This window comes from Schistocerca gregaria, chromosome 8 (genome assembly GCF_023897955.1).
Source record: "Schistocerca gregaria isolate iqSchGreg1 chromosome 8, iqSchGreg1.2, whole genome shotgun sequence".
Classification (NCBI taxonomy): domain Eukaryota; kingdom Metazoa; phylum Arthropoda; class Insecta; order Orthoptera; family Acrididae; genus Schistocerca; species Schistocerca gregaria.
This window is the reverse complement of record NC_064927.1, coordinates 110,171,013-110,190,157: the sequence shown is the minus strand read 5'-3', so window position 1 is coordinate 110,190,157 and position 19,145 is coordinate 110,171,013. Positions and strand designations below refer to the sequence as shown.

General features: G+C 51.7%; 38 non-coding genes across 38 annotated transcripts; 25 read left to right on the top strand and 13 right to left on the bottom strand.

The window, feature by feature from the left end:
- Positions 1-254: 254 nt before the first annotated feature.
- On the top strand, positions 255-327 carry Trnar-acg (transfer RNA arginine (anticodon ACG)). Its single transcript has one exon. It is a non-coding gene; the product is annotated as a tRNA-Arg (tRNA).
- Positions 328-613: 286 nt separating this feature from the next.
- On the top strand, positions 614-685 carry Trnam-cau (transfer RNA methionine (anticodon CAU)). Its single transcript has one exon. It is a non-coding gene; the product is annotated as a tRNA-Met (tRNA).
- Positions 686-917: 232 nt separating this feature from the next.
- Trnad-guc (transfer RNA aspartic acid (anticodon GUC)) lies at positions 918-989 on the bottom strand. The gene has a single exon. It is a non-coding gene; the product is annotated as a tRNA-Asp (tRNA).
- A 732-nt stretch (positions 990-1,721) lies between these two features.
- Positions 1,722-1,794, top strand: Trnar-acg (transfer RNA arginine (anticodon ACG)). The gene has a single exon. It is a non-coding gene; the product is annotated as a tRNA-Arg (tRNA).
- Positions 1,795-2,080: 286 nt separating this feature from the next.
- Positions 2,081-2,152, top strand: Trnam-cau (transfer RNA methionine (anticodon CAU)). The gene has a single exon. It is a non-coding gene; the product is annotated as a tRNA-Met (tRNA).
- A 232-nt stretch (positions 2,153-2,384) lies between these two features.
- Positions 2,385-2,456, bottom strand: Trnad-guc (transfer RNA aspartic acid (anticodon GUC)). Its single transcript has one exon. It is a non-coding gene; the product is annotated as a tRNA-Asp (tRNA).
- A 732-nt stretch (positions 2,457-3,188) lies between these two features.
- Positions 3,189-3,261, top strand: Trnar-acg (transfer RNA arginine (anticodon ACG)). Its single transcript has one exon. It is a non-coding gene; the product is annotated as a tRNA-Arg (tRNA).
- A 286-nt stretch (positions 3,262-3,547) lies between these two features.
- Trnam-cau (transfer RNA methionine (anticodon CAU)) lies at positions 3,548-3,619 on the top strand. Its single transcript has one exon. It is a non-coding gene; the product is annotated as a tRNA-Met (tRNA).
- A 232-nt stretch (positions 3,620-3,851) lies between these two features.
- On the bottom strand, positions 3,852-3,923 carry Trnad-guc (transfer RNA aspartic acid (anticodon GUC)). Its single transcript has one exon. It is a non-coding gene; the product is annotated as a tRNA-Asp (tRNA).
- Positions 3,924-4,655: 732 nt separating this feature from the next.
- Trnar-acg (transfer RNA arginine (anticodon ACG)) lies at positions 4,656-4,728 on the top strand. Its single transcript has one exon. It is a non-coding gene; the product is annotated as a tRNA-Arg (tRNA).
- Positions 4,729-5,014: 286 nt separating this feature from the next.
- Trnam-cau (transfer RNA methionine (anticodon CAU)) lies at positions 5,015-5,086 on the top strand. Its single transcript has one exon. It is a non-coding gene; the product is annotated as a tRNA-Met (tRNA).
- A 232-nt stretch (positions 5,087-5,318) lies between these two features.
- On the bottom strand, positions 5,319-5,390 carry Trnad-guc (transfer RNA aspartic acid (anticodon GUC)). The gene has a single exon. It is a non-coding gene; the product is annotated as a tRNA-Asp (tRNA).
- A 732-nt stretch (positions 5,391-6,122) lies between these two features.
- Trnar-acg (transfer RNA arginine (anticodon ACG)) lies at positions 6,123-6,195 on the top strand. Its single transcript has one exon. It is a non-coding gene; the product is annotated as a tRNA-Arg (tRNA).
- Positions 6,196-6,481: 286 nt separating this feature from the next.
- Trnam-cau (transfer RNA methionine (anticodon CAU)) lies at positions 6,482-6,553 on the top strand. Its single transcript has one exon. It is a non-coding gene; the product is annotated as a tRNA-Met (tRNA).
- Positions 6,554-6,785: 232 nt separating this feature from the next.
- On the bottom strand, positions 6,786-6,857 carry Trnad-guc (transfer RNA aspartic acid (anticodon GUC)). Its single transcript has one exon. It is a non-coding gene; the product is annotated as a tRNA-Asp (tRNA).
- Positions 6,858-7,589: 732 nt separating this feature from the next.
- On the top strand, positions 7,590-7,662 carry Trnar-acg (transfer RNA arginine (anticodon ACG)). The gene has a single exon. It is a non-coding gene; the product is annotated as a tRNA-Arg (tRNA).
- Positions 7,663-7,948: 286 nt separating this feature from the next.
- On the top strand, positions 7,949-8,020 carry Trnam-cau (transfer RNA methionine (anticodon CAU)). The gene has a single exon. It is a non-coding gene; the product is annotated as a tRNA-Met (tRNA).
- A 232-nt stretch (positions 8,021-8,252) lies between these two features.
- On the bottom strand, positions 8,253-8,324 carry Trnad-guc (transfer RNA aspartic acid (anticodon GUC)). Its single transcript has one exon. It is a non-coding gene; the product is annotated as a tRNA-Asp (tRNA).
- Positions 8,325-9,056: 732 nt separating this feature from the next.
- Positions 9,057-9,129, top strand: Trnar-acg (transfer RNA arginine (anticodon ACG)). Its single transcript has one exon. It is a non-coding gene; the product is annotated as a tRNA-Arg (tRNA).
- A 286-nt stretch (positions 9,130-9,415) lies between these two features.
- Trnam-cau (transfer RNA methionine (anticodon CAU)) lies at positions 9,416-9,487 on the top strand. Its single transcript has one exon. It is a non-coding gene; the product is annotated as a tRNA-Met (tRNA).
- Positions 9,488-9,719: 232 nt separating this feature from the next.
- On the bottom strand, positions 9,720-9,791 carry Trnad-guc (transfer RNA aspartic acid (anticodon GUC)). Its single transcript has one exon. It is a non-coding gene; the product is annotated as a tRNA-Asp (tRNA).
- A 732-nt stretch (positions 9,792-10,523) lies between these two features.
- Trnar-acg (transfer RNA arginine (anticodon ACG)) lies at positions 10,524-10,596 on the top strand. Its single transcript has one exon. It is a non-coding gene; the product is annotated as a tRNA-Arg (tRNA).
- Positions 10,597-10,882: 286 nt separating this feature from the next.
- On the top strand, positions 10,883-10,954 carry Trnam-cau (transfer RNA methionine (anticodon CAU)). Its single transcript has one exon. It is a non-coding gene; the product is annotated as a tRNA-Met (tRNA).
- Positions 10,955-11,186: 232 nt separating this feature from the next.
- On the bottom strand, positions 11,187-11,258 carry Trnad-guc (transfer RNA aspartic acid (anticodon GUC)). The gene has a single exon. It is a non-coding gene; the product is annotated as a tRNA-Asp (tRNA).
- A 732-nt stretch (positions 11,259-11,990) lies between these two features.
- Positions 11,991-12,063, top strand: Trnar-acg (transfer RNA arginine (anticodon ACG)). The gene has a single exon. It is a non-coding gene; the product is annotated as a tRNA-Arg (tRNA).
- A 286-nt stretch (positions 12,064-12,349) lies between these two features.
- Trnam-cau (transfer RNA methionine (anticodon CAU)) lies at positions 12,350-12,421 on the top strand. Its single transcript has one exon. It is a non-coding gene; the product is annotated as a tRNA-Met (tRNA).
- Positions 12,422-12,653: 232 nt separating this feature from the next.
- Positions 12,654-12,725, bottom strand: Trnad-guc (transfer RNA aspartic acid (anticodon GUC)). Its single transcript has one exon. It is a non-coding gene; the product is annotated as a tRNA-Asp (tRNA).
- A 732-nt stretch (positions 12,726-13,457) lies between these two features.
- On the top strand, positions 13,458-13,530 carry Trnar-acg (transfer RNA arginine (anticodon ACG)). The gene has a single exon. It is a non-coding gene; the product is annotated as a tRNA-Arg (tRNA).
- A 286-nt stretch (positions 13,531-13,816) lies between these two features.
- On the top strand, positions 13,817-13,888 carry Trnam-cau (transfer RNA methionine (anticodon CAU)). Its single transcript has one exon. It is a non-coding gene; the product is annotated as a tRNA-Met (tRNA).
- A 232-nt stretch (positions 13,889-14,120) lies between these two features.
- On the bottom strand, positions 14,121-14,192 carry Trnad-guc (transfer RNA aspartic acid (anticodon GUC)). Its single transcript has one exon. It is a non-coding gene; the product is annotated as a tRNA-Asp (tRNA).
- Positions 14,193-15,283: 1,091 nt separating this feature from the next.
- Positions 15,284-15,355, top strand: Trnam-cau (transfer RNA methionine (anticodon CAU)). Its single transcript has one exon. It is a non-coding gene; the product is annotated as a tRNA-Met (tRNA).
- A 232-nt stretch (positions 15,356-15,587) lies between these two features.
- Positions 15,588-15,659, bottom strand: Trnad-guc (transfer RNA aspartic acid (anticodon GUC)). Its single transcript has one exon. It is a non-coding gene; the product is annotated as a tRNA-Asp (tRNA).
- A 732-nt stretch (positions 15,660-16,391) lies between these two features.
- Positions 16,392-16,464, top strand: Trnar-acg (transfer RNA arginine (anticodon ACG)). Its single transcript has one exon. It is a non-coding gene; the product is annotated as a tRNA-Arg (tRNA).
- Positions 16,465-16,750: 286 nt separating this feature from the next.
- Trnam-cau (transfer RNA methionine (anticodon CAU)) lies at positions 16,751-16,822 on the top strand. Its single transcript has one exon. It is a non-coding gene; the product is annotated as a tRNA-Met (tRNA).
- A 232-nt stretch (positions 16,823-17,054) lies between these two features.
- Positions 17,055-17,126, bottom strand: Trnad-guc (transfer RNA aspartic acid (anticodon GUC)). The gene has a single exon. It is a non-coding gene; the product is annotated as a tRNA-Asp (tRNA).
- Positions 17,127-17,858: 732 nt separating this feature from the next.
- Positions 17,859-17,931, top strand: Trnar-acg (transfer RNA arginine (anticodon ACG)). The gene has a single exon. It is a non-coding gene; the product is annotated as a tRNA-Arg (tRNA).
- Positions 17,932-18,217: 286 nt separating this feature from the next.
- Trnam-cau (transfer RNA methionine (anticodon CAU)) lies at positions 18,218-18,289 on the top strand. The gene has a single exon. It is a non-coding gene; the product is annotated as a tRNA-Met (tRNA).
- A 232-nt stretch (positions 18,290-18,521) lies between these two features.
- On the bottom strand, positions 18,522-18,593 carry Trnad-guc (transfer RNA aspartic acid (anticodon GUC)). Its single transcript has one exon. It is a non-coding gene; the product is annotated as a tRNA-Asp (tRNA).
- Positions 18,594-19,145: the final 552 nt, after the last annotated feature.

Genomic DNA, 19,145 nt, shown 5'->3' with positions numbered 1-19,145 from the left:
TATTCTTGTTTCATATGCTACGCTTACATGCACATCAACGGGCTCTGGTCGTCGAGAAAACGCAGCAAATAGCGCGCCTTGCCTTCCGCTACCTGTCGAACAGTGAACGCAGATGTGTGGCAAGCTCTAAGCTCTGCAGGCGCACTGTGGCCACGCAGCTGAACGAGAGCTACCTTCCTTGGGAGCTTGCTGAGCCATGGAGAACACGTGTCTTAGCGAAGTGCCCTTGTCTAGTAATCGAAACTGCTGCCAGTGGCTCTGTGGCGCAACGGATAACGCGTCTGACTACGGATCAGAAGATTCCAGGTTCGAATCCTGGCAGAGTCGGTATTTTGTTAGTTGCGACGCGTAGCTGGGCAGTGGATTTCGTATGTCGCCGCATCGTGGAGTGCTTTGTTACTCCTGTGCATCTCGCAGCTGCATGTCGACGCGATCGTGGTAAATATCGCTGCCTGCAAGCGTCAGCGTAGCGTCAGTCGAGCAAAGTCGAGACAAGTCAAGCTGAGAGCTGTACGAGATGATACGCAACTAAGGACAGGCGTGTGAAAGCGACGCAGGCAACACTTTCCAAGTGTCTCTCTTCACGTAGCGAAGAGACAGAGCATCAACGCACAGCAGAGTGGCGCAGTGGAAGCGTGCTGGGCCCATAACCCAGAGGTCCGTGGATCGAAACCACGCTCTGCTAAAATTATTTTATTTGCAGACTGTGCCGAGCTCGATTATTACGCCCAGAGCGACTGCTGGGGTGTTTTGATTCAGATTCAACAGCAAACCTCGTAATTCTCCTCGTGTGAAGAATGCGAGAACCACTTCCTAAATTGTAGCCTTTGTTTATGTTTTTGCACCACCTATACTCCTTGATCTTCCGACCCACGCACGAGCAACACTCTAGCAGGTTTGTGAGATAAAAATCGCATCTCCCCGGCGGGGAATCGAACCCCGGTCTCCCGCGTGACAGGCGGGGATACTAACCACTATACTACCGAGGATGAGCTGTAGGCAGTTGCCAGTGTGATAGACACATGGTGCTAATAGCCGCCAACGTCCTTCACTAAGTTCGGCGGGTGATAGTGCTGCAACTAAAAATCGGATATGCCGCCTGGCGGGGAATCGGACCGCGGTCTCCCGCGTGACAGGCGGGGATACTAACCACTATACTACCGAGGAAGACGCAGCTAGTGTCTCGAATACACAATTATGTAACTCAAATAGCTGATACATCTGAAAACTAGCCTCCTGTTGCTGTCACAGAATGCTGCTACGAAATAAAATTATGCTCACCGTGAGGCTCGAATTCACAATCCCGGCATTGCTCACGGCTACTGCTTATAGGTACCGTGGGCTAACCAACTGCGCCACTGGGACTACGAGCCAGTGCTCTCAGTTTGCGCTATTCACTTTGCTGTAAACCAGTGGTGCACACAGAAACATATGATCGCCACCTGATGCCATACGAATGCTTCGTGCTATTCTTGTTTCATATGCTACGCTTACATGCACATCAACGGGCTCTGGTCGTCGAGAAAACGCAGCAAATAGCGCGCCTTGCCTTCCGCTACCTGTCGAACAGTGAACGCAGATGTGTGGCAAGCTCTAAGCTCTGCAGGCGCACTGTGGCCACGCAGCTGAACGAGAGCTACCTTCCTTGGGAGCTTGCTGAGCCATGGAGAACACGTGTCTTAGCGAAGTGCCCTTGTCTAGTAATCGAAACTGCTGCCAGTGGCTCTGTGGCGCAACGGATAACGCGTCTGACTACGGATCAGAAGATTCCAGGTTCGAATCCTGGCAGAGTCGGTATTTTGTTAGTTGCGACGCGTAGCTGGGCAGTGGATTTCGTATGTCGCCGCATCGTGGAGTGCTTTGTTACTCCTGTGCATCTCGCAGCTGCATGTCGACGCGATCGTGGTAAATATCGCTGCCTGCAAGCGTCAGCGTAGCGTCAGTCGAGCAAAGTCGAGACAAGTCAAGCTGAGAGCTGTACGAGATGATACGCAACTAAGGACAGGCGTGTGAAAGCGACGCAGGCAACACTTTCCAAGTGTCTCTCTTCACGTAGCGAAGAGACAGAGCATCAACGCACAGCAGAGTGGCGCAGTGGAAGCGTGCTGGGCCCATAACCCAGAGGTCCGTGGATCGAAACCACGCTCTGCTAAAATTATTTTATTTGCAGACTGTGCCGAGCTCGATTATTACGCCCAGAGCGACTGCTGGGGTGTTTTGATTCAGATTCAACAGCAAACCTCGTAATTCTCCTCGTGTGAAGAATGCGAGAACCACTTCCTAAATTGTAGCCTTTGTTTATGTTTTTGCACCACCTATACTCCTTGATCTTCCGACCCACGCACGAGCAACACTCTAGCAGGTTTGTGAGATAAAAATCGCATCTCCCCGGCGGGGAATCGAACCCCGGTCTCCCGCGTGACAGGCGGGGATACTAACCACTATACTACCGAGGATGAGCTGTAGGCAGTTGCCAGTGTGATAGACACATGGTGCTAATAGCCGCCAACGTCCTTCACTAAGTTCGGCGGGTGATAGTGCTGCAACTAAAAATCGGATATGCCGCCTGGCGGGGAATCGGACCGCGGTCTCCCGCGTGACAGGCGGGGATACTAACCACTATACTACCGAGGAAGACGCAGCTAGTGTCTCGAATACACAATTATGTAACTCAAATAGCTGATACATCTGAGAACTAGCCTCCTGTTGCTGTCACAGAATGCTGCTACGAAATAAAATTATGCTCACCGTGAGGCTCGAATTCACAATCCCGGCATTGCTCACGGCTACTGCTTATAGGTACCGTGGGCTAACCAACTGCGCCACTGGGACTACAACCCAGTGCTCTCAGTTTGCGCTATTCACTTTGCTGTAAACCAGTGGTGCACACAGAAACATATGATCGCCACCTGATGCCATACGAATGCTTCGTGCTATTCTTGTTTCATATGCTACGCTTACATGCACATCAACGGGCTCTGGTCGTCGAGAAAACGCAGCAAATAGCGCGCCTTGCCTTCCGCTACCTGTCGAACAGTGAACGCAGATGTGTGGCAAGCTCTAAGCTCTGCAGGCGCACTGTGGCCACGCAGCTGAACGAGAGCTACCTTCCTTGGGAGCTTGCTGAGCCATGGAGAACACGTGTCTTAGCGAAGTGCCCTTGTCTAGTAATCGAAACTGCTGCCAGTGGCTCTGTGGCGCAACGGATAACGCGTCTGACTACGGATCAGAAGATTCCTGGTTCGAATCCTGGCAGAGTCGGTATTTTGTTAGTTGCGACGCGTAGCTGGGCAGTGGATTTCGTATGTCGCCGCATCGTGGAGTGCTTTGTTACTCCTGTGCATCTCGCAGCTGCATGTCGACGCGATCGTGGTAAATATCGCTGCCTGCAAGCGTCAGCGTAGCGTCAGTCGAGCAAAGTCGAGACAAGTCAAGCTGAGAGCTGTACGAGATGATACGCAACTAAGGACAGGCGTGTGAAAGCGACGCAGGCAACACTTTCCAAGTGTCTCTCTTCACGTAGCGAAGAGACAGAGCATCAACGCACAGCAGAGTGGCGCAGTGGAAGCGTGCTGGGCCCATAACCCAGAGGTCCGTGGATCGAAACCACGCTCTGCTAAAATTATTTTATTTGCAGACTGTGCCGAGCTCGATTATTACGCCCAGAGCGACTGTTGGGGTGTTTTGATTCAGATTCAACAGCAAACCTCGTAATTCTCCTCGTGTGAAGAATGCGAGAACCACTTCCTAAATTGTAGCCTTTGTTTATGTTTTTGCACCACCTATACTCCTTGATCTTCCGACCCACGCACGAGCAACACTCTAGCAGGTTTGTGAGATAAAAATCGCATCTCCCCGGCGGGGAATCGAACCCCGGTCTCCCGCGTGACAGGCGGGGATACTAACCACTATACTACCGAGGATGAGCTGTAGGCAGTTGCCAGTGTGATAGACACATGGTGCTAATAGCCGCCAACGTCCTTCACTAAGTTCGGCGGGTGATAGTGCTGCAACTAAAAATCGGATATGCCGCCTGGCGGGGAATCGGACCGCGGTCTCCCGCGTGACAGGCGGGGATACTAACCACTATACTACCGAGGAAGACGCAGCTAGTGTCTCGAATACACAATTATGTAACTCAAATAGCTGATACATCTGAAAACTAGCCTCCTGTTGCTGTCACAGAATGCTGCTACGAAATAAAATTATGCTCACCGTGAGGCTCGAATTCACAATCCCGGCATTGCTCACGGCTACTGCTTATAGGTACCGTGGGCTAACCAACTGCGCCACTGGGACTACGAGCCAGTGCTACACTAGATCGCGTGTTCTTTGCTGTAAACCAGTGGTGCACACAGAAACATATGATCGCCACCTGATGCCAATACGAATGCTTCGTGCTATTCTTGTTTCATATGCTACGCTTACATGCACATCAACGGGCTCTGGTCGTCGAGAAAACGCAGCAAATAGCGCGCCTTGCCTTCCGCTACCTGTCGAACAGTGAACGCAGATGTGTGGCAAGCTCTAAGCTCTGCAGGCGCACTGTGGCCACGCAGCTGAACGAGAGCTACCTTCCTTGGGAGCTTGCTGAGCCATGGAGAACACGTGTCTTAGCGAAGTGCCCTTGTCTAGTAATCGAAACTGCTGCCAGTGGCTCTGTGGCGCAACGGATAACGCGTCTGACTACGGATCAGAAGATTCCAGGTTCGAATCCTGGCAGAGTTGGTATTTTGTTAGTTGCGACGCGTAGCTGGGCAGTGGATTTCGTATGTCGCCGCATCGTGGAGTGCTTTGTTACTCCTGTGCATCTCGCAGCTGCATGTCGACGCGATCGTGGTAAATATCGCTGCCTGCAAGCGTCAGCGTAGCGTCAGTCGAGCAAAGTCGAGACAAGTCAAGCTGAGAGCTGTACGAGATGATACGCAACTAAGGACAGGCGTGTGAAAGCGACGCAGGCAACACTTTCCAAGTGTCTCTCTTCACGTAGCGAAGAGACAGAGCATCAACGCACAGCAGAGTGGCGCAGTGGAAGCGTGCTGGGCCCATAACCCAGAGGTCCGTGGATCGAAACCACGCTCTGCTAAAATTATTTTATTTGCAGACTGTGCCGAGCTCGATTATTACGCCCAGAGCGACTGCTGGGGTGTTTTGATTCAGATTCAACAGCAAACCTCGTAATTCTCCTCGTGTGAAGAATGCGAGAACCACTTCCTAAATTGTAGCCTTTGTTTATGTTTTTGCACCACCTATACTCCTTGATCTTCCGACCCACGCACGAGCAACACTCTAGCAGGTTTGTGAGATAAAAATCGCATCTCCCCGGCGGGGAATCGAACCCCGGTCTCCCGCGTGACAGGCGGGGATACTAACCACTATACTACCGAGGATGAGCTGTAGGCAGTTGCCAGTGTGATAGACACATGGTGCTAATAGCCGCCAACGTCCTTCACTAAGTTCGGCGGGTGATAGTGCTGCAACTAAAAATCGGATATGCCGCCTGGCGGGGAATCGGACCGCGGTCTCCCGCGTGACAGGCGGGGATACTAACCACTATACTACCGAGGAAGACGCAGCTAGTGTCTCGAATACACAATTATGTAACTCAAATAGCTGATACATCTGAAAACTAGCCTCCTGTTGCTGTCACAGAATGCTGCTACGAAATAAAATTATGCTCACCGTGAGGCTCGAATTCACAATCCCGGCATTGCTCACGGCTACTGCTTATAGGTACCGTGGGCTAACCAACTGCGCCACTGGGACTACGAGCCAGTGCTCTCAGTTTGCGCTATTCACTTTGCTGTAAACCAGTGGTGCACACAGAAACATATGATCGCCACCTGATGCCATACGAATGCTTCGTGCTATTCTTGTTTCATATGCTACGCTTACATGCACATCAACGGGCTCTGGTCGTCGAGAAAACGCAGCAAATAGCGCGCCTTGCCTTCCGCTACCTGTCGAACAGTGAACGCAGATGTGTGGCAAGCTCTAAGCTCTGCAGGCGCACTGTGGCCACGCAGCTGAACGAGAGCTACCTTCCTTGGGAGCTTGCTGAGCCATGGAGAACACGTGTCTTAGCGAAGTGCCCTTGTCTAGTAATCGAAACTGCTGCCAGTGGCTCTGTGGCGCAACGGATAACGCGTCTGACTACGGATCAGAAGATTCCAGGTTCGAATCCTGGCAGAGTCGGTATTTTGTTAGTTGCGACGCGTAGCTGGGCAGTGGATTTCGTATGTCGCCGCATCGTGGAGTGCTTTGTTACTCCTGTGCATCTCGCAGCTGCATGTCGACGCGATCGTGGTAAATATCGCTGCCTGCAAGCGTCAGCGTAGCGTCAGTCGAGCAAAGTCGAGACAAGTCAAGCTGAGAGCTGTACGAGATGATACGCAACTAAGGACAGGCGTGTGAAAGCGACGCAGGCAACACTTTCCAAGTGTCTCTCTTCACGTAGCGAAGAGACAGAGCATCAACGCACAGCAGAGTGGCGCAGTGGAAGCGTGCTGGGCCCATAACCCAGAGGTCCGTGGATCGAAACCACGCTCTGCTAAAATTATTTTATTTGCAGACTGTGCCGAGCTCGATTATTACGCCCAGAGCGACTGCTGGGGTGTTTTGATTCAGATTCAACAGCAAACCTCGTAATTCTCCTCGTGTGAAGAATGCGAGAACCACTTCCTAAATTGTAGCCTTTGTTTATGTTTTTGCACCACCTATACTCCTTGATCTTCCGACCCACGCACGAGCAACACTCTAGCAGGTTTGTGAGATAAAAATCGCATCTCCCCGGCGGGGAATCGAACCCCGGTCTCCCGCGTGACAGGCGGGGATACTAACCACTATACTACCGAGGATGAGCTGTAGGCAGTTGCCAGTGTGATAGACACATGGTGCTAATAGCCGCCAACGTCCTTCACTAAGTTCGGCGGGTGATAGTGCTGCAACTAAAAATCGGATATGCCGCCTGGCGGGGAATCGGACCGCGGTCTCCCGCGTGACAGGCGGGGATACTAACCACTATACTACCGAGGAAGACGCAGCTAGTGTCTCGAATACACAATTATGTAACTCAAATAGCTGATACATCTGAAAACTAGCCTCCTGTTGCTGTCACAGAATGCTGCTACGAAATAAAATTATGCTCACCGTGAGGCTCGAATTCACAATCCCGGCATTGCTCACGGCTACTGCTTATAGGTACCGTGGGCTAACCAACTGCGCCACTGGGACTACAACCCAGTGCTCTCAGTTTGCGCTATTCACTTTGCTGTAAACCAGTGGTGCACACAGAAACATATGATCGCCACCTGATGCCATACGAATGCTTCGTGCTATTCTTGTTTCATATGCTACGCTTACATGCACATCAACGGGCTCTGGTCGTCGAGAAAACGCAGCAAATAGCGCGCCTTGCCTTCCGCTACCTGTCGAACAGTGAACGCAGATGTGTGGCAAGCTCTAAGCTCTGCAGGCGCACTGTGGCCACGCAGCTGAACGAGAGCTACCTTCCTTGGGAGCTTGCTGAGCCATGGAGAACACGTGTCTTAGCGAAGTGCCCTTGTCTAGTAATCGAAACTGCTGCCAGTGGCTCTGTGGCGCAACGGATAACGCGTCTGACTACGGATCAGAAGATTCCAGGTTCGAATCCTGGCAGAGTCGGTATTTTGTTAGTTGCGACGCGTAGCTGGGCAGTGGATTTCGTATGTCGCCGCATCGTGGAGTGCTTTGTTACTCCTGTGCATCTCGCAGCTGCATGTCGACGCGATCGTGGTAAATATCGCTGCCTGCAAGCGTCAGCGTAGCGTCAGTCGAGCAAAGTCGAGACAAGTCAAGCTGAGAGCTGTACGAGATGATACGCAACTAAGGACAGGCGTGTGAAAGCGACGCAGGCAACACTTTCCAAGTGTCTCCCTTCACGTAGCGAAGAGACAGAGCATCAACGCACAGCAGAGTGGCGCAGTGGAAGCGTGCTGGGCCCATAACCCAGAGGTCCGTGGATCGAAACCACGCTCTGCTAAAATTATTTTATTTGCAGACTGTGCCGAGCTCGATTATTACGCCCAGAGCGACTGCTGGGGTGTTTTGATTCAGATTCAACAGCAAACCTCGTAATTCTCCTCGTGTGAAGAATGCGAGAACCACTTCCTAAATTGTAGCCTTTGTTTATGTTTTTGCACCACCTATACTCCTTGATCTTCCGACCCACGCACGAGCAACACTCTAGCAGGTTTGTGAGATAAAAATCGCATCTCCCCGGCGGGGAATCGAACCCCGGTCTCCCGCGTGACAGGCGGGGATACTAACCACTATACTACCGAGGATGAGCTGTAGGCAGTTGCCAGTGTGATAGACACATGGTGCTAATAGCCGCCAACGTCCTTCACTAAGTTCGGCGGGTGATAGTGCTGCAACTAAAAATCGGATATGCCGCCTGGCGGGGAATCGGACCGCGGTCTCCCGCGTGACAGGCGGGGATACTAACCACTATACTACCGAGGAAGACGCAGCTAGTGTCTCGAATACACAATTATGTAACTCAAATAGCTGATACATCTGAAAACTAGCCTCCTGTTGCTGTCACAGAATGCTGCTACGAAATAAAATTATGCTCACCGTGAGGCTCGAATTCACAATCCCGGCATTGCTCACGGCTACTGCTTATAGGTACCGTGGGCTAACCAACTGCGCCACTGGGACTACGAGCCAGTGCTCTCAGTTTGCGCTATTCACTTTGCTGTAAACCAGTGGTGCACACAGAAACATATGATCGCCACCTGATGCCATACGAATGCTTCGTGCTATTCTTGTTTCATATGCTACGCTTACATGCACATCAACGGGCTCTGGTCGTCGAGAAAACGCAGCAAATAGCGCGCCTTGCCTTCCGCTACCTGTCGAACAGTGAACGCAGATGTGTGGCAAGCTCTAAGCTCTGCAGGCGCACTGTGGCCACGCAGCTGAACGAGAGCTACCTTCCTTGGGAGCTTGCTGAGCCATGGAGAACACGTGTCTTAGCGAAGTGCCCTTGTCTAGTAATCGAAACTGCTGCCAGTGGCTCTGTGGCGCAACGGATAACGCGTCTGACTACGGATCAGAAGATTCCAGGTTCGAATCCTGGCAGAGTCGGTATTTTGTTAGTTGCGACGCGTAGCTGGGCAGTGGATTTCGTATGTCGCCGCATCGTGGAGTGCTTTGTTACTCCTGTGCATCTCGCAGCTGCATGTCGACGCGATCGTGGTAAATATCGCTGCCTGCAAGCGTCAGCGTAGCGTCAGTCGAGCAAAGTCGAGACAAGTCAAGCTGAGAGCTGTACGAGATGATACGCAACTAAGGACAGGCGTGTGAAAGCGACGCAGGCAACACTTTCCAAGTGTCTCTCTTCACGTAGCGAAGAGACAGAGCATCAACGCACACCAGAGTGGCGCAGTGGAAGCGTGCTGGGCCCATAACCCAGAGGTCCGTGGATCGAAACCACGCTCTGCTAAAATTATTTTATTTGCAGACTGTGCCGAGCTCGATTATTACGCCCAGAGCGACTGCTGGGGTGTTTTGATTCAGATTCAACAGCAAACCTCGTAATTCTCCTCGTGTGAAGAATGCGAGAACCACTTCCTAAATTGTAGCCTTTGTTTATGTTTTTGCACCACCTATACTCCTTGATCTTCCGACCCACGCACGAGCAACACTCTAGCAGGTTTGTGAGATAAAAATCGCATCTCCCCGGCGGGGAATCGAACCCCGGTCTCCCGCGTGACAGGCGGGGATACTAACCACTATACTACCGAGGATGAGCTGTACGCAGTTGCCAGTGTGATAGACACATGGTGCTAATAGCCGCCAACGTCCTTCACTAAGTTCGGCGGGTGATAGTGCTGCAACTAAAAATCGGATATGCCGCCTGGCGGGGAATCGGACCGCGGTCTCCCGCGTGACAGGCGGGGATACTAACCACTATACTACCGAGGAAGACGCAGCTAGTGTCTCGAATACACAATTATGTAACTCAAATAGCTGATACATCTGAAAACTAGCCTCCTGTTGCTGTCACAGAATGCTGCTACGAAATAAAATTATGCTCACCGTGAGGCTCGAATTCACAATCCCGGCATTGCTCACGGCTACTGCTTATAGGTACCGTGGGCTAACCAACTGCGCCACTGGGACTACGAGCCAGTGCTCTCAGTTTGCGCTATTCACTTTGCTGTAAACCAGTGGTGCACACAGAAACATATGATCGCCACCTGATGCCATACGAATGCTTCGTGCTATTCTTGTTTCATATGCTACGCTTACATGCACATCAACGGGCTCTGGTCGTCGAGAAAACGCAGCAAATAGCGCGCCTTGCCTTCCGCTACCTGTCGAACAGTGAACGCAGATGTGTGGCAAGCTCTAAGCTCTGCAGGCGCACTGTGGCCACGCAGCTGAACGAGAGCTACCTTCCTTGGGAGCTTGCTGAGCCATGGAGAACACGTGTCTTAGCGAAGTGCCCTTGTCTAGTAATCGAAACTGCTGCCAGTGGCTCTGTGGCGCAACGGATAACGCGTCTGACTACGGATCAGAAGATTCCAGGTTCGAATCCTGGCAGAGTCGGTATTTTGTTAGTTGCGACGCGTAGCTGGGCAGTGGATTTCGTATGTCGCCGCATCGTGGAGTGCTTTGTTACTCCTGTGCATCTCGCAGCTGCATGTCGACGCGATCGTGGTAAATATCGCTGCCTGCAAGCGTCAGCGTAGCGTCAGTCGAGCAAAGTCGAGACAAGTCAAGCTGAGAGCTGTACGAGATGATACGCAACTAAGGACAGGCGTGTGAAAGCGACGCAGGCAACACTTTCCAAGTGTCTCTCTTCACGTAGCGAAGAGACAGAGCATCAACGCACAGCAGAGTGGCGCAGTGGAAGCGTGCTGGGCCCATAACCCAGAGGTCCGTGGATCGAAACCACGCTCTGCTAAAATTATTTTATTTGCAGACTGTGCCGAGCTCGATTATTACGCCCAGAGCGACTGCTGGGGTGTTTTGATTCAGATTCAACAGCAAACCTCGTAATTCTCCTCGTGTGAAGAATGCGAGAACCACTTCCTAAATTGTAGCCTTTGTTTATGTTTTTGCACCACCTATACTCCTTGATCTTCCGACCCACGCACGAGCAACACTCTAGCAGGTTTGTGAGATAAAAATCGCATCTCCCCGGCGGGGAATCGAACCCCGGTCTCCCGCGTGACAGGCGGGGATACTAACCACTATACTACCGAGGATGAGCTGTACGCAGTTGCCAGTGTGATAGACACATGGTGCTAATAGCCGCCAACGTCCTTCACTAAGTTCGGCGGGTGATAGTGCTGCAACTAAAAATCGGATATGCCGCCTGGCGGGGAATCGGACCGCGGTCTCCCGCGTGACAGGCGGGGATACTAACCACTATACTACCGAGGAAGACGCAGCTAGTGTCTCGAATACACAATTATGTAACTCAAATAGCTGATACATCTGAAAACTAGCCTCCTGTTGCTGTCACAGAATGCTGCTACAAAATAAAATTATGCTCACCGTGAGGCTCGAATTCACAATCCCGGCATTGCTCACGGCTACTGCTTATAGGTACCGTGGGCTAACCAACTGCGCCACTGGGACTACAACCCAGTGCTCTCAGTTTGCGCTATTCACTTTGCTGTAAACCAGTGGTGCACACAGAAACATATGATCGCCACCTGATGCCATACGAATGCTTCGTGCTATTCTTGTTTCATATGCTACGCTTACATGCACATCAACGGGCTCTGGTCGTCGAGAAAACGCAGCAAATAGCGCGCCTTGCCTTCCGCTACCTGTCGAACAGTGAACGCAGATGTGTGGCAAGCTCTAAGCTCTGCAGGCGCACTGTGGCCACGCAGCTGAACGAGAGCTACCTTCCTTGGGAGCTTGCTGAGCCATGGAGAACACGTGTCTTAGCGAAGTGCCCTTGTCTAGTAATCGAAACTGCTGCCAGTGGCTCTGTGGCGCAACGGATAACGCGTCTGACTACGGATCAGAAGATTCCAGGTTCGAATCCTGGCAGAGTCGGTATTTTGTTAGTTGCGACGCGTAGCTGGGCAGTGGATTTCGTATGTCGCCGCATCGTGGAGTGCTTTGTTACTCCTGTGCATCTCGCAGCTGCATGTCGACGCGATCGTGGTAAATATCGCTGCCTGCAAGCGTCAGCGTAGCGTCAGTCGAGCAAAGTCGAGACAAGTCAAGCTGAGAGCTGTACGAGATGATACGCAACTAAGGACAGGCGTGTGAAAGCGACGCAGGCAACACTTTCCAAGTGTCTCTCTTCACGTAGCGAAGAGACAGAGCATCAACGCACACCAGAGTGGCGCAGTGGAAGCGTGCTGGGCCCATAACCCAGAGGTCCGTGGATCGAAACCACGCTCTGCTAAAATTATTTTATTTGCAGACTGTGCCGAGCTCGATTATTACGCCCAGAGCGACTGCTGGGGTGTTTTGATTCAGATTCAACAGCAAACCTCGTAATTCTCCTCGTGTGAAGAATGCGAGAACCACTTCCTAAATTGTAGCCTTTGTTTATGTTTTTGCACCACCTATACTCCTTGATCTTCCGACCCACGCACGAGCAACACTCTAGCAGGTTTGTGAGATAAAAATCGCATCTCCCCGGCGGGGAATCGAACCCCGGTCTCCCGCGTGACAGGCGGGGATACTAACCACTATACTACCGAGGATGAGCTGTAGGCAGTTGCCAGTGTGATAGACACATGGTGCTAATAGCCGCCAACGTCCTTCACTAAGTTCGGCAGGTGATAGTGCTGCAACTAAAAATCGGATATGCCGCCTGGCGGGGAATCGGACCGCGGTCTCCCGCGTGACAGGCGGGGATACTAACCACTATACTACCGAGGAAGACGCAGCTAGTGTCTCGAATACACAATTATGTAACTCAAATAGCTGATACATCTGAAAACTAGCCTCCTGTTGCTGTCACAGAATGCTGCTACGAAATAAAATTATGCTCACCGTGAGGCTCGAATTCACAATCCCGGCATTGCTCACGGCTACTGCTTATAGGTACCGTGGGCTAACCAACTGCGCCACTGGGACTACAACCCAGTGCTCTCAGTTTGCGCTATTCACTTTGCTGTAAACCAGTGGTGCACACAGAAACATATGATCGCCACCTGATGCCATACGAATGCTTCGTGCTATTCTTGTTTCATATGCTACGCTTACATGCACATCAACGGGCTCTGGTCGTCGAGAAAACGCAGCAAATAGCGCGCCTTGCCTTCCGCTACCTGTCGAACAGTGAACGCAGATGTGTGGCAAGCTCTAAGCTCTGCAGGCGCACTGTGGCCACGCAGCTGAACGAGAGCTACCTTCCTTGGGAGCTTGCTGAGCCATGGAGAACACGTGTCTTAGCGAAGTGCCCTTGTCTAGTAATCGAAACTGCTGCCAGTGGCTCTGTGGCGCAACGGATAACGCGTCTGACTACGGATCAGAAGATTCCAGGTTCGAATCCTGGCAGAGTTGGTATTTTGTTAGTTGCGACGCGTAGCTGGGCAGTGGATTTCGTATGTCGCCGCATCGTGGAGTGCTTTGTTACTCCTGTGCATCTCGCAGCTGCATGTCGACGCGATCGTGGTAAATATCGCTGCCTGCAAGCGTCAGCGTAGCGTCAGTCGAGCAAAGTCGAGACAAGTCAAGCTGAGAGCTGTACGAGATGATACGCAACTAAGGACAGGCGTGTGAAAGCGACGCAGGCAACACTTTCCAAGTGTCTCTCTTCACGTAGCGAAGAGACAGAGCATCAACGCACAGCAGAGTGGCGCAGTGGAAGCGTGCTGGGCCCATAACCCAGAGGTCCGTGGATCGAAACCACGCTCTGCTAAAATTATTTTATTTGCAGACTGTGCCGAGCTCGATTATTACGCCCAGAGCGACTGCTGGGGTGTTTTGATTCAGATTCAACAGCAAACCTCGTAATTCTCCTCGTGTGAAGAATGCGAGAACCACTTCCTAAATTGTAGCCTTTGTTTATGTTTTTGCACCACCTATACTCCTTGATCTTCCGACCCACGCACGAGCAACACTCTAGCAGGTTTGTGAGATAAAAATCGCATCTCCCCGGCGGGGAATCGAACCCCGGTCTCCCGCGTGACAGGCGGGGATACTAACCACTATACTACCGAGGATGAGCTGTAGGCAGTTGCCAGTGTGATAGACACATGGTGCTAATAGCCGCCAACGTCCTTCACTAAGTTCGGCGGGTGATAGTGCTGCAACTAAAAATCGGATATGCCGCCTGGCGGGGAATCGGACCGCGGTCTCCCGCGTGACAGGCGGGGATACTAACCACTATACTACCGAGGAAGACGCAGCTAGTGTCTCGAATACACAATTATGTAACTCAAATAGCTGATACATCTGAAAACTAGCCTCCTGTTGCTGTCACAGAATGCTGCTACGAAATAAAATTATGCTCACCGTGAGGCTCGAATTCACAATCCCGGCATTGCTCACGGCTACTGCTTATAGGTACCGTGGGCTAACCAACTGCGCCACTGGGACTACAACCCAGTGCTCTCAGTTTGCGCTATTCACTTTGCTGTAAACCAGTGGTGCACACAGAAACATATGATCGCCACCTGATGCCATACGAATGCTTCGTGCTATTCTTGTTTCATATGCTACGCTTACATGCACATCAACGGGCTCTGGTCGTCGAGAAAACGCAGCAAATAGCGCGCCTTGCCTTCCGCTACCTGTCGAACAGTGAACGCAGATGTGTGGCAAGCTCTAAGCTCTGCAGGCGCACTGTGGCCACGCAGCTGAACGAGAGCTACCTTCCTTGGGAGCTTGCTGAGCCATGGAGAACACGTGTCTTAGCGAAGTGCCCTTGTCTAGTAATCGAAACTGCTGCCAGTGGCTCTGTGGCGCAACGGATAACGCGTCTGACTACGGATCAGAAGATTCCAGGTTCGAACAACTAGATCGCGTGTTTTTGTTAGTTGCGACGCGTAGCTGGGCAGTGGATTTCGTATGTCGCCGCATCGTGGAGTGCTTTGTTACTCCTGTGCATCTCGCAGCTGCATGTCGACGCGATCGTGGTAAATATCGCTGCCTGCAAGCGTCAGCGTAGCGTCCAGTCGAGCAAAGTCGAGACAAGTCAAGCTGAGAGCTGTACGAGATGATACGCAACTAAGGACAGGCGTGTGAAAGCGACGCAGGCAACACTTTCCAAGTGTCTCTCTTCACGTAGCGAAGAGACAGAGCATCAACGCACAGCAGAGTGGCGCAGTGGAAGCGTGCTGGGCCCATAACCCAGAGGTCCGTGGATCGAAACCACGCTCTGCTAAAATTATTTTATTTGCAGACTGTGCCGAGCTCGATTATTACGCCCAGAGCGACTGCTGGGGTGTTTTGATTCAGATTCAACAGCAAACCTCGTAATTCTCCTCGTGTGAAGAATGCGAGAACCACTTCCTAAATTGTAGCCTTTGTTTATGTTTTTGCACCACCTATACTCCTTGATCTTCCGACCCACGCACGAGCAACACTCTAGCAGGTTTGTGAGATAAAAATCGCATCTCCCCGGCGGGGAATCGAACCCCGGTCTCCCGCGTGACAGGCGGGGATACTAACCACTATACTACCGAGGATGAGCTGTACGCAGTTGCCAGTGTGATAGACACATGGTGCTAATAGCCGCCAACGTCCTTCACTAAGTTCGGCGGGTGATAGTGCTGCAACTAAAAATCGGATATGCCGCCTGGCGGGGAATCGGACCGCGGTCTCCCGCGTGACAGGCGGGGATACTAACCACTATACTACCGAGGAAGACGCAGCTAGTGTCTCGAATACACAATTATGTAACTCAAATAGCTGATACATCTGAAAACTAGCCTCCTGTTGCTGTCACAGAATGCTGCTACAAAATAAAATTATGCTCACCGTGAGGCTCGAATTCACAATCCCGGCATTGCTCACGGCTACTGCTTATAGGTACCGTGGGCTAACCAACTGCGCCACTGGGACTACAACCCAGTGCTCTCAGTTTGCGCTATTCACTTTGCTGTAAACCAGTGGTGCACACAGAAACATATGATCGCCACCTGATGCCATACGAATGCTTCGTGCTATTCTTGTTTCATATGCTACGCTTACATGCACATCAACGGGCTCTGGTCGTCGAGAAAACGCAGCAAATAGCGCGCCTTGCCTTCCGCTACCTGTCGAACAGTGAACGCAGATGTGTGGCAAGCTCTAAGCTCTGCAGGCGCACTGTGGCCACGCAGCTGAACGAGAGCTACCTTCCTTGGGAGCTTGCTGAGCCATGGAGAACACGTGTCTTAGCGAAGTGCCCTTGTCTAGTAATCGAAACTGCTGCCAGTGGCTCTGTGGCGCAACGGATAACGCGTCTGACTACGGATCAGAAGATTCCAGGTTCGAATCCTGGCAGAGTCGGTATTTTGTTAGTTGCGACGCGTAGCTGGGCAGTGGATTTCGTATGTCGCCGCATCGTGGAGTGCTTTGTTACTCCTGTGCATCTCGCAGCTGCATGTCGACGCGATCGTGGTAAATATCGCTGCCTGCAAGCGTCAGCGTAGCGTCAGTCGAGCAAAGTCGAGACAAGTCAAGCTGAGAGCTGTACGAGATGATACGCAACTAAGGACAGGCGTGTGAAAGCGACGCAGGCAACACTTTCCAAGTGTCTCTCTTCACGTAGCGAAGAGACAGAGCATCAACGCACACCAGAGTGGCGCAGTGGAAGCGTGCTGGGCCCATAACCCAGAGGTCCGTGGATCGAAACCACGCTCTGCTAAAATTATTTTATTTGCAGACTGTGCCGAGCTCGATTATTACGCCCAGAGCGACTGCTGGGGTGTTTTGATTCAGATTCAACAGCAAACCTCGTAATTCTCCTCGTGTGAAGAATGCGAGAACCACTTCCTAAATTGTAGCCTTTGTTTATGTTTTTGCACCACCTATACTCCTTGATCTTCCGACCCACGCACGAGCAACACTCTAGCAGGTTTGTGAGATAAAAATCGCATCTCCCCGGCGGGGAATCGAACCCCGGTCTCCCGCGTGACAGGCGGGGATACTAACCACTATACTACCGAGGATGAGCTGTACGCAGTTGCCAGTGTGATAGACACATGGTGCTAATAGCCGCCAACGTCCTTCACTAAGTTCGGCGGGTGATAGTGCTGCAACTAAAAATCGGATATGCCGCCTGGCGGGGAATCGGACCGCGGTCTCCCGCGTGACAGGCGGGGATACTAACCACTATACTACCGAGGAAGACGCAGCTAGTGTCTCGAATACACAATTATGTAACTCAAATAGCTGATACATCTGAAAACTAGCCTCCTGTTGCTGTCACAGAATGCTGCTACAAAATAAAATTATGCTCACCGTGAGGCTCGAATTCACAATCCCGGCATTGCTCACGGCTACTGCTTATAGGTACCGTGGGCTAACCAACTGCGCCACTGGGACTACAACCCAGTGCTCTCAGTTTGCGCTATTCACTTTGCTGTAAACCAGTGGTGCACACAGAAACATATGATCGCCACCTGATGCCATACGAATGCTTCGTGCTATTCTTGTTTCATATGCTACGCTTACATGCACATCAACGGGCTCTGGTCGTCGAGAAAACGCAGCAAATAGCGCGCCTTGCCTTCCGCTACCTGTCGAACAGTGAACGCAGATGTGTGGCAAGCTCTAAGCTCTGCAGGCGCACTGTGGCCACGCAGCTGAACGAGAGCTACCTTCCTTGGGAGCTTGCTGAGCCATGGAGAACACGTGTCTTAGCGAAGTGCCCTTGTCTAGTAATCGAAACTGCTGCCAGTGGCTCTGTGGCGCAACGGATAACGCGTCTGACTACGGATCAGAAGATTCCAGGTTCGAATCCTGGCAGAGTCGGTATTTTGTTAGTTGCGACGCGTAGCTGGGCAGTGGATTTCGTATGTCGCCGCATCGTGGAGTGCTTTGTTACTCCTGTGCATCTCGCAGCTGCATGTCGACGCGATCGTGGTAAATATCGCTGCCTGCAAGCGTCAGCGTAGCGTCAGTCGAGCAAAGTCGAGACAAGTCAAGCTGAGAGCTGTACGAGATGATACGCAACTAAGGACAGGCGTGTGAAAGCGACGCAGGCAACACTTTCCAAGTGTCTCTCTTCACGTAGCGAAGAGACAGAGCATCAACGCACACCAGAGTGGCGCAGTGGAAGCGTGCTGGGCCCATAACCCAGAGGTCCGTGGATCGAAACCACGCTCTGCTAAAATTATTTTATTTGCAGACTGTGCCGAGCTCGATTATTACGCCCAGAGCGACTGCTGGGGTGTTTTGATTCAGATTCAACAGCAAACCTCGTAATTCTCCTCGTGTGAAGAATGCGAGAACCACTTCCTAAATTGTAGCCTTTGTTTATGTTTTTGCACCACCTATACTCCTTGATCTTCCGACCCACGCACGAGCAACACTCTAGCAGGTTTGTGAGATAAAAATCGCATCTCCCCGGCGGGGAATCGAACCCCGGTCTCCCGCGTGACAGGCGGGGATACTAACCACTATACTACCGAGGATGAGCTGTACGCAGTTGCCAGTGTGATAGACACATGGTGCTAATAGCCGCCAACGTCCTTCACTAAGTTCGGCGGGTGATAGTGCTGCAACTAAAAATCGGATATGCCGCCTGGCGGGGAATCGGACCGCGGTCTCCCGCGTGACAGGCGGGGATACTAACCACTATACTACCGAGGAAGACGCAGCTAGTGTCTCGAATACACAATTATGTAACTCAAATAGCTGATACATCTGAAAACTAGCCTCCTGTTGCTGTCACAGAATGCTGCTACGAAATAAAATTATGCTCACCGTGAGGCTCGAATTCACAATCCCGGCATTGCTCACGGCTACTGCTTATAGGTACCGTGGGCTAACCAACTGCGCCACTGGGACTACAACCCAGTGCTCTCAGTTTGCGCTATTCACTTTGCTGTAAACCAGTGGTGCACACAGAAACATATGATCGCCACCTGATGCCATACGAATGCTTCGTGCTATTCTTGTTTCATATGCTACGCTTACATGCACATCAACGGGCTCTGGTCGTCGAGAAAACGCAGCAAATAGCG